The sequence below is a fragment of the Anastrepha obliqua genome, chromosome 6 (genome assembly GCF_027943255.1).
Source record: "Anastrepha obliqua isolate idAnaObli1 chromosome 6, idAnaObli1_1.0, whole genome shotgun sequence".
Lineage (NCBI taxonomy): Eukaryota > Metazoa > Arthropoda > Insecta > Diptera > Tephritidae > Anastrepha > Anastrepha obliqua.
In genome coordinates this window covers 65,618,396-65,630,282 of record NC_072897.1, presented here as the reverse complement: position 1 = coordinate 65,630,282, position 11,887 = coordinate 65,618,396, and the positions used below count along the sequence as shown (strand labels likewise).

At 34.4% G+C, this 11,887-nt stretch overlaps 1 pseudogene; it reads left to right on the top strand.

Annotated features, from left to right (window-relative positions):
* The first annotated feature begins 8,665 nt into the window (after positions 1 to 8,665).
* On the top strand, positions 8,666 to 11,618 carry LOC129250650 (putative nuclease HARBI1; annotated as a pseudogene).
* Positions 11,619 to 11,887: the final 269 nt, after the last annotated feature.

Here is an 11,887-nt window from a genome sequence, read left to right as displayed (position 1 = left end):
TTAGTCAATCAAGACTAATTCTTTTGAACGATGGCTCACCAACCCACTTTACAACACACCATACATTCACTCATGTTGATTTAACCATATCCTCACCTTCCATAGCCCTACGAAGTAATTGGCAAGTAGAATTCTGCCTTTTCGGCAGCGACCACTTCGCAATAATCACAACCATCTTTAACAACCAATCAAACACCACAATAAATATCAGACCCAGGTTTAACCTTAATACAGCTAATTGCGAAAAATTTAGCACCCTAGCGAATATACTGTGTCAAGCTAAACCACACACCAACAATACAAATAAAGAAGCGGCCACGCTACACAAAATCATACTCCAAAGCGCAAATGAAGAAATCCCTCAAACGAACTACAATATGAAAAAATGTACCCCGAAAGATTGAAGAAAGATAGAAATCGTTTGTGGAATAAAAACGAGAAACTTAAATTATCCAAAAACAAGGCAATGCATAAGTTAACAAGCCACATTCATCCCCAAACACACACTGGACAGTTATGACACACTATACGTCGATTATGCGGCTTAAAACCACACATTCCGATACACAGTATAGTCCTACAAGATCCAATCCAAACTACCACAACCAATAAACTTACAATAGCCAACTCATTTGGAAAATACTGGTGAAATGAAGCCAGCGAAACTAATTTTACACGATCTTTTTTAGACAACAAATTCTCCTCCTTAACATCACTCAACAGCACCCAAGCAAACCTGCGCTCCAAATAGAAAGCGATATAACTCCAATAGAGCGCTCTATAGCTCTGTCAAAACTTAAGGGCCGCACCCCAGGTATTGATAGAATTTCTTACCCCATAATAAAAAACTTACCGGCGGCCATGAAAACCCGTTTAATTAGTCTTTATAACAACATTTTGAGCAATTAAATTCCTCAAATGTACTAAAACAGTCTCGTCCTCCCTAGACATAATCCAAACCAAGATAAATCCTCCATCAAATCCTACAGTCCAATATCCTTGAATCCGGTCTGCGCAAAACTATTAGACAAAGTAGTAGCTATTCGGCTATGGTGGTTTGCTTTCTGCAACAAACTACTACATAGCCAGCAATTCCGATTTAGAAAGGGCAAATCAGTGTCTGATTATCTACAATAGTATATCTAGACCATCAGATCCCGTCTTCCCTATTCCAAAAAAAGCATTTGTCAATCATCTCACTCCACTTTACTAAAGCATATGATAAAATCGGAGTACACACCATTCTAGACCAGCTTTTAGAATGAAACATAGGCCCAAAATATTAAACTACATTAAAAATTTTATGACAAACAGAAAAATTAAAATAAGAATAGATTCTCACTCATCCGAGACATATCCACTCCAGAATGGGATACCCCAAGGATCCCCAATTTCAGTCATACTATTTCTTATAGCATACGACAAACTCAGCAACATTTTATCATTATACAAAGAAATAGACTTTCTGGCTTACGCAGACGATTTCACTCTCATAAAAAAATGGATAAACATGAAAATACAAACATAGATTTCAACGACATTCACAACGATATTTTGAGCTGATGCAATTACTCAGGTGAAAGCCTCTCAACAGAAAAAAGTATACACATACACATATGCAGGAAAGAACACTGTCATCCAAATATCACATGCAACACCTTTACAATAAACAACGCCGAAAACTTAAAAATATTAGGTATCGAATTTAATAAAAGAAATAGGAAGCCCATATTTCAAAACTTGTCAACTCACTAAATAAACGTTTGAATATAATAAAATGCCTTTCAAGCCCAAAACTCAACGCTAACACTAGTTAAATCATTGCCGCTATAAATCTTTACTCGTATCAAAAATGTATTATGGATTATACCTTTTTGGCTACACACCTAAATCAAATATCAACAAACTCAACTCGTTACTAAACTCTGCTATACGAACCGCCTTAGGTACATACCGTACTACACCGATTCGCAACATGACATTCCACAACAAAACTTTGCAAACACCTAATCGGTAATGACCAGTCAACACTTTCCAAACTAACACACAAAATAATAATTTCTAAACGAAAACACAAAATTCAATCAACACTCAATCGTATAATAGAAAAATCCCTGGAATTAGATATTCCCATCAATAATAAACCTTAGACCATCACCCGATTTCCTGGATGGCAACTACCTTTCAATGATAGATCACTGCACCAGTGGAAAGAAGACAATACGCCTTCAACAATATTTCAAAAACTCTTTTCAGAATTAACCAACAAACTTATGAAAAAAATTTCAAACTAATCTTCACAGACGGTTCAAAAAGCCTAAACCAAACAAGCTTCAGCGTTATATACAATGATAAAATATTAATTAGCAAAGTCTTACCTTATTACAGCACAAATTTTGTTGCAGAAACGATAGCCATATTTGAAGCAGTACAATATGCTAGCCAAACACCTGGAAAATTTGCATTTGTTCCGATTCTTTAACCCCATTAGAAATGGTAAAAAATATAAGCAATAATAATTATTATGCAGACTACACAAGAAACTGCTTATTGAAATTCAAGAAAAGACTCGAACTCATATGGATATGAAAATCAAGGGCAACGAACTAGCAGATTTAGCGGCAAAAGAAGCACAAAACCGCCCCCTAACTATGTCTCTGAACCTCCTACACACAGATATTAAAAGACATATAGCAAAAATATTCAAAACTAAACAACACTCCACATTCGAATAAACAACAACCTGGTACAAATTTGTTAAACCAATGAAGCAAGCAATCAATGAACACACATTTACACAAAATACTAACATAACTAGAAGGGAAATAACAAAAATAATTAGACTACGGCTTACACACGAATATTTAATAGAAAAAGACGTAAATATCTGCAAATACTGCAATACCTCAGCTCCAAACATCAAACACATCCTAGACGACTGCACACATTTTACAAACGACAGAAAATTCCTTAACAACACAAAACCTAATGATCTACTTTTAAACAATTCTACAGAGAACATTATTAAGCTTATAAGCTATTTAATATATTGTAATATCTTAAATAAAATTTAGCTAACTTTCTACATAAACATATATACACATCCAGTATATTAGCTTAAGGCCACAGTAGCCAAAGCTATAAGCTTATTGTATTTTATATATTAGTTAACTGTTAATACAATTGTCAATAAAAAAAAGTTCATTAAAGTTATTTCTTCAACCTCATTGTCCATATATATCTTGTTAATTCTCAAACCGTCACGATTTATTATTATTTCCTCTTCTGAACATATTTCTTCGCCGAGAACCACTTCAATGTCCATACACTTACACGGAACTACATAGAAAGTTAAATTAAAAGTTTGACCATCTATTTGTATATCATGTTCAAAACACCCTTCTGGCCGTATTGTGTTTTGTTTTGTTTTTTCACCAAAACCAACTAAAGTTATATTACACGCACTTAGTTTCGGCTTATTTAAATATTTATACACAGTTTCAGTTACGATATTATATTTGCTTCACGTATCGAACAACGCGACGTAACTTTTGTTACTAATGCTTACGTTTTTATTAGTAAGATCATGTTTTACTACAATTTGGCGGGTATTCGCATTCACTTTCTCTTTTCTGCTTTACTCGCACTTTGCTGAAATATGCCAAAACTATTGCAGTTAAAACACTTCTTGCCTTTTCTTTATTTTTGCAATCGCGTGATAAATGCCCTTTTTCACAACAATTGTAACATTTTATTTTTCTCTTTACACTCTTCTCATTATTTTGTGTATTGTTTTTCACTATTTCTTTGCCGTCTTTATTCGTATTCCGTTTACGCATATATTCGTAACACTTCAATTTTTCTTTAAAGTCACTTAAATTTTTCGCCCCATACAAAATCGCTTTGTTTACTTTCATATCCGCGATTCCATGAATAATATATTGCATTAAAGCATCCCTTACAAAGTTTGCTTGAGAAGCCATTTCTTTCATAGAATAGAAATATTCTTGTACACTTTCGTTTTCTTTGATTTTACGTTCACACAGTCGCTTGTGTATAATAACACTTTTAATTGTTGTTTCAAATTCATTTATTAGCGCATCTTTTAATACACTCCACGAATTTGGGCCTCTGTCACTCAACACAAACAATCTTGCTATTCCTCGTGATGATTTTTTCGCAAACACTAATATCTGTAAATTGTCCCATTGCATTATTGTTGCTTGTTCTTCAAATTCTTGTGCCCACACTTTAACTGGAATCTTATTAGAACCATCGAAAGTTCTAATGGAATCCTCTACATCACGCATTGTCATTGCAAATATAGGTTTTTGATATGCAGCGTTGCTGCTCACACCCACGTCATTTCTTTAATCGCTCGTTTTGTTTATATTCCGTACTTCGTCGTTTGCTGTTTGAGTAGGGAAACTGAAGTCATTTGTTTGTTCTCCAGCATTTACGCTCATCTCGCTATTGCTTTGAACATCATTTTCACGTTATCGTCGTTTTCAGCTCATCAGCTTCGTCGTTAATCCGCTCAGAGAACAAATGATTTCGCCGGAGATTCTTAAATATGTGAAACTTTACGTCAGCTACATCGTACTCGATTTCCCTCATATTGCAGATGGTTACTAGATCGTGTTAATTAAAATTTTTCTCAACGTATTCTGTTTTCTTATATTCTGCGCTCCTTTCGTTGTAGTCGAAGCCACGAAACTCGCGCAAGCGACGACGGTTATTTCTGTCGCCTTCACTTTGAAAAATGTACATATGAAGCGTCTGAATTTTTGCCTTTCTGCTATTGCGCAGGCTGTACTGCATAAAGTCATTTAGACACGCCATTTTGCATATGAGAAATAGTCTTACTTATGAAAAATGCTATTTGCAAAATATTCACTACACTTTGCCACTTGTATTGCGTATTCTAACTTGATCGCAAATTAATGTTTTATTTCAGAGGTTGAGCTGTTATAGTGACACCTAATCTATATTATATAATATACATATGTATGTAGTAACCACCTTAGTTTTTTTATTATAAATAAAAAAAAACTTTACGTCGCGCAAACATATTTTTTATTTAGTTCGCACGCAAAATTCATTACGTTGCACTTTTATAATTTTTACTTAATTGGTAAACAGTTCTGTGGAATTGTGCAAGTGCATTAACACCTTCTTTGGAGTTAGTTTTTTTCGTTTCCTGTTTACCAAGTGCAATTTTTCTAGATTTCCTTTTTACCAAATAATTTTGAAGAAGAAGTAAACAATTCGCTGGAATTTTTTACCAAAATGGTTAATTACGAAAATGCTAAGATGACATATTTTCTCAATAAAAAGACTTGAATTGATAACAGTTGAAGTTAGTCTTTAGTCAGTCTTTTGCCTGTCTTCTTCTAGACTTCTTGTAACGTAGTAGATAATCATTAGTTGTTAAGTTGTTTAAAAAAATAAATATATATTTTTATATAAATTAAATATATGTATATTCTTTTACTGGCACAGTCGGTAGGATACCGCAATTATCATTAATAAAAGTGAAGAAAAGTGAATTTATAGTTCTTAGTGTGGTACCGAAAACATTTTGTTTTTTCGCGAAATTGTTGGCTAAAAATTGCTATAACCGTGAAAATTTTTATAAGCAAATAAATTAAAAACTCAAAAATTTGTTTTCATCGGTTTGAAGTGTACAATAAATATTAAAGAATACTGAATAATCAACATCTATAAGAAGAGAGGACTTCCGCGACAACGACATCATCTAAAAACAGATTAGGTGGTACAGAAAAACAGCAAGCACTCTTTAAGCAGAAATCGTTCAGCTGAAACAAGAAACAACAACAGCATATACCGAATGTACAATAAATATTAAAGAATACTGAATAATTCGCATCAATGAAAAGAGAGGACTTCCGCGACAACGACATCATCTAAAAACAGATTAGGCGGTACAGAAAACCAGCAAGCACCCAGCAACCAGAAATCGTTGATCTGAGGCAAAAAACAACAAAGAAGGTACAGAAGTAAGTTCTATTAATACACAAAAAAATCAAATTACAAAGTGAAAGATAGCATTAAGAAAAAGATACATAAAAAAATGTATTTAAGGAAGAAAGTAGTTTTATATGAAAGTTGAAACAAAGAATATAATAGAAAAACAAGGAAAAGTTAAACTTTATATTATTAAGGAGGAAGCTAAGAAATTTGGCAGTAACTAGCAAATATTTATACAAATTCTTTGTTTGTTTTCTTCAATAATTTTGTTTAAAGAAAGAAAATTTTAGAATAATTTTAAAACAAACAAAAGTAAGCCTAGTTTAAGTTATTATATATGAATATTTTTCTGATCCAGAAATAGAAATATCGGAAATTATTAGATACCTTCCTGATTTAGGATTTGACTCGAACGACGGTTACAGCACTGACATGCAAATTGATAACCCTAGACCTCAATTAGTTAGAAGAAGGAACAGGAAGAACGCATATACGAATAATTTACGAATCTATTGTTAAATACATATAGAAAATGGTAGAACCACAAGCACCACTATCAGTTACTATTAACCCCCTTAAATACCTAAATAACCTCCCCGAATTCAATGGAGATTATCGGGATCTCCAAACCTTCATCAACTTGACAGATAGAGTCCATTCTATCTTTAGGGCTTATGATCCGCCATCCCAACAACTCTTTTCGGACATAATCAAAAGTAGGCTTAGGGGTAAGGATTGCGAGGCAATTGAAATCAATTGCCAAGCCCAGTCTTGGACTGACATAAAAACGATTCGGTTGAGCTTTCCATTGCTACCACGATATATTTGCTTATAATGTCTAAGTGCGTGGACCGAATTTAAAAATTATAACACGCAAATGTAGTCACTATATCAGCCTTTTGATTTATAGTACCTTTCATAAATTAAAATTAAAAATTAATAGCAATATTTAACGTTAAAAATGCTTACTTTTTTCATAAGCTTGGAAAAATGCCCTATTACAGACGCTTATTTCACTTAAATACAAACACAGAGAGGTAACAATATTCACTTACAAACATTCTTTATTAAATGAAGATTCGATTTAAAGCTATTTTTACTAAATAAAACTCCAAATTCTATTAAAATTCTATTATTACAAATGTTCTCCTAAACGTTTGTAATACCGTACAGAATAAATGTGAGGAGCGAACTGTCAAACGAACGATGAGAGAAAGAAGAACAAAGCGAAATAAGAAAAACCCAGCCAACCAAAAGGGAACAATTCGTTTATTATTATTTTTATTATTTATAGGGGCGGTTTTTTGTTTTCAAATATATATACATGCTACAAAAAAAAATATTTTTACAAATACTGAAAATTTAGAATAAATATCGCGCGTTTTTTAGTCCAAATTTTTGCCTGCGACGCTTTTTTGTTTTCAAATATATATACATGTTACAAAAACAAATATTTTTATAAATACTGAAAATTTGGAATAAGAATCGCGCGATTTTTAGTCCAAAATTTCGCCTCCGGCGCTCTTTTGTTTTCAAATGTACATACATGTTACAAAAAAAAAATATTTTTAAACTTCTCCTGGGGGTTCTATAGGGACCCTAGGAAGTTGGTACTTTCACAGTTATAATGGTGTGACCTTGCTCTTTCTAAAGGGCGTAGTGGGCGGTGAAACGCCCCGTCCCCCTCCCCCACCCATTCAAATATATCGTGGTGGTAATGGAAAGTTTTGCCAAAACCAATTGCCTAGAATTTTATAACGAAATTAAACAAGCCTTAAGGACCTTGAACAACAAAACAGTGACAATAGTTGGGTCTGGTCCAGCAGCAAATGAGGGCGCCAGAAATAATATGAGAACCGCACTGAACGTATTTAAGGAAAAGATGCCAGAACCAGTGAAAACAATACTAATATGTAGGGATCCAGACACCATGGAGGAAATATTGTTTCAATCCGGATACGCCTACTCAAAGACCCGAAGCGAACCTTTCGGAGTAAAAGGTCATGACAACAAAAAATTCTGCCATAACCAGATGCCTTTTCACGGACAAAACCAAAACCAGCGAAGAAACCAAAAATTTTATAACCCGCGAAATAACTCTTTACCAGTGATGCAACCTCAATACAATTATAGAAGCAACAGGCATGACAGTTTCCAACAAAATGGGCGCAATCACAGATTACAAAATGTGCCATATCGACCTTTCAAACCTCAATATCAACCACCTGTAGAACCTATGGACGCGACATGATCCAAACAAATAGTAGTCGAAATATCATTAGTAACCCTAACGTCCAACGACAGCAAATTCAGTTAACAGAAATACATATTTAGAAAATTTTCAATCTCAGGCGGAGTTAGCCTATATCATAATAAAAGGAAAACTCAAATTTATCGTGGACACTGGCGCAACACACTCTATAGTTAATCCTGGGCCCTTACTCTGTAATGCGATGCGAAAAGCAATGCCATGCGAAAATAAATTGCGTTACGAAGGGTATTTGGTACTCTGTAGCGCTATCGCATTGCTAAAAGTGTTGCTCTTTTTACTATTCGCTTATTTTTCGCTTTAGTATGCATCACTGACCGAAATGTCAAAGAAAGCGACCAAAACAAACGAGCGATTGGAAGTAAAGTACCTACATATATTTAAATAATATAATAATATAAAGTAATGGATTCTGTAGCTTTATGGGACGAATCATCTGAGGAAAGGATTTCTCGGAGATTTATAAGAGATAACTCCAACATTATGAGTCTCAGCGATCAAAGGTAAGTTAAACTTTAAAGAATTACTCATGCTTTATTCATCAGTTTTGTGCAGAATTTTTGGCTTAGTAAGGAAGCCTTTATGTACATATGTGCTAAATAGCATAAAGGGTGAGATGAAATCTCCAACGAGAGCAACGGCTATCCCTGACATCATAAAAGTTGCAACAACCCTAAAGTTTCTTGCTCAGGGTGCGTATCAGCATTTAATTGGCCAAGACCATCGCGCGGGGCTAGCACAACAAACCGTTTCCAGTTGCCTTTGGGAAGTTTGCAGTGCAATTGAAAAGGTATTGTGTCCAAAACATATCGTTTTTTCGATGAGCAGTGAAGAGAAGCAGGATGCCAACCGTAGCTTTTACGAAACATGCGGAATTCCGGGTGTGGTAGGAGCAGTGGATGGAACGCACATCCAAATGATAAGGCCATCAAATGACGAGCATTTATTTTTTAACCAAAAGCTTAAGTACAGCATAAATGCAATGGTGGTAAGAGTGTTTCGATTAAATAAGATTATTTTCATTAAACATTTTTTGTTCTACTTTAGATATGTGATGGCAAAATGCAAATTAGAGCCATGAATGGTAGATTTGGCGGTGCATCGCATGATTCGCACATATGGAACTTGTCCGGTGAGCGCGAATATTTAAAAACTGCCTATGAAAACGGTGACTCTGGCCAACGAATTCTTGGTAAGCTTTTTAATATACTACGAGTATATAACCTTAATGTAGTGGTCCGTATACTCGTATTAATATAGTCTTATATAAGTTGGATAAGTTCGTGCGGTTTTACAACAGATGGCGTAACTTGATTATTATTCCATCGATCCACATTTCCAAACATTCATTGGAGAGCTACTGTCGTAAGGCAAAAACGTCAGTATAAGTTTTTTATTTGAAGCGTAAACAACAATATTTTTACCACACTTGAAAATGTCGAATTTCGTGCCAAATAATGTGTTTTTGCGGGGAATTCTTTAATATGAAGAAAAAAGCAGCCGAAAGTCATCGTATCTTGGTGGAAGTTTATGGTGAGCATGCTCTAGCTGAGCGAACGTGCCAGAAGTGGTTTGCACGCTTTAAAAGTGGTGATTTTGGCCGCGCCGCCAAAGTTCATGGATACCGAATTGGAGGAATTGCTCGATCAAGATCCGACTCAAACGCAAGAAGAGGTTGCAAAAACTTTGGGAGTTGATCAATCAACCATTTCCAAACGTTTAAAAGCCATGGGAATGATCCGAAATTCAAATTTCGAAAAAAACCGCATGAACTTATTCATAGACCTATTAGTATATAATATAACATAGATATGTATAATTGTTAATACACATATATATGTATATGTATATTAGGGTGGTCCAAAAATGCATGGGAAAAAATTTATATTAAAATTTTTATGCTGCCGCCCCCCATAATGGTAAAGAATGAAAAATAAAAAGACCCGTATTTTTTTTTTTTTAATCAGACCATATTTAATGGTGCCGCCGGGGCTTTGAAATATCCCATGTATTTTGCATGGGAAAAAAATACCTTTTCGTAAATTTCATGTAAAAACCTGGAAAATGAATATATTTTAACCGGATACCTCAGTTTCTCTTCATAATTGGTCAGGGAATAACAACCAATTATGAAATAATTAATTTTTTTGTATTAACTATTTTTTATAGAACCCCAAAAAGCCCCCATAAAACGAAAATCTAAGAAAAAATCGAAAAACAATATTTTATATTACTTTTATGAAAATAGTTAATATAAAAAAAATTAATTATTTCATAATTGGTTGTTATTCCCTGACCAATTATGAAAAGAAACTGAGTTATCCGGTTAAAATATATTCATTTTCCAGGTTTTTACATGAAATCTACGAAAAAGTATTTTTTTCCCATGCAAAATACATGGGATATTTCAAAGCCCCGGCGGCACCATTAAATATGGTCTGATTAAAAAAAAAAAATACGGGTCTTTTTATTTTTCATTCTTTACTATTTTGGGGGGCGGCAGCATACAAATTTTTTTTTTGACCACCCTAATGTATATGCATTTTCATGTAGTAAATGCTTATGAACATGCATATGCACATATGTAGCTATTGTAATTTATTGTTATTCAACTAAAAATACCTTTATATTTTTGTTATCTGCAGGCGACTCAGGATATCCGTTTTAACCATGGCTCCTTACTCCATATAGGAATTCTACGGAGGATTCAGACGAACATTTTTTTAATCAAAAACATTCAAAGAGAAGGTCGTTAATTGAGAGAGTTTTTGGCGTTTTGAAAGGCCGATTTCGTTGCCTTCTAGCTTCAAGGGAGTTGCACTATGCTCCAGAAAAGGTTGTGCAAATACTAAATGCTTGTTGTGCTCTGCATAATATATGTATAATGTTCAAAGTTCATTCTCCCAGTTTAGAAATCGAACCGGAACAAGTGAACATGGTAAATATAGAAAATGTAGAAAATCTGAGTTTTGGAAATATACTAGACGTGTAAGAGACCAAATAAAAAATGATATGATTGCCACTCGAAATTCTGTATGAAAAATTTGTTTAAGTTAAATCATTTTTTAATAAATATGAATTCAGTCTTTTATTTAAGTTAGGTCTACAAAGAGTGAGTACCGAACGGCTGCAGGAAGGTTTCTCAGTCACCTGTTCGGGCACATCGACTGAATCGCTGTCATTCTCCTCTTCGGGCATATCGACTAAATCGCTATCATTAAAAGCTGCTTCTAAACTTTTAGTTGGTACATCCGTCGGACGCGCAACAAACTCCCGCGTGCTACCTATCCCGCCCACAGATTTATTTATAGATAGCAACTCGCTTACTCGCTATTCTAATTGGTTCAGTGAGGAATAAACAGACGGACCGCCCCCTGTACCGGTAATATTGGTTTTGCTCCGACGCATTTTGGCTTTCAAATGGAGTTTGTAGTCAGCCCAAACCTGAAAATTATAATAATCCCATTATAGAAATAAAAAGTACACATGTCACTAAAGTTACTTTTCTCCAGCCGACCATATCACGCATCGGTGGTCCAGCAGCATTTAGTTGGAAAGTTACTCTCTTCCATAAACTATTGACTGTTGTTTTTGCGTTGGGCTTCTTCATTAGTCCCTTTGCCAAAC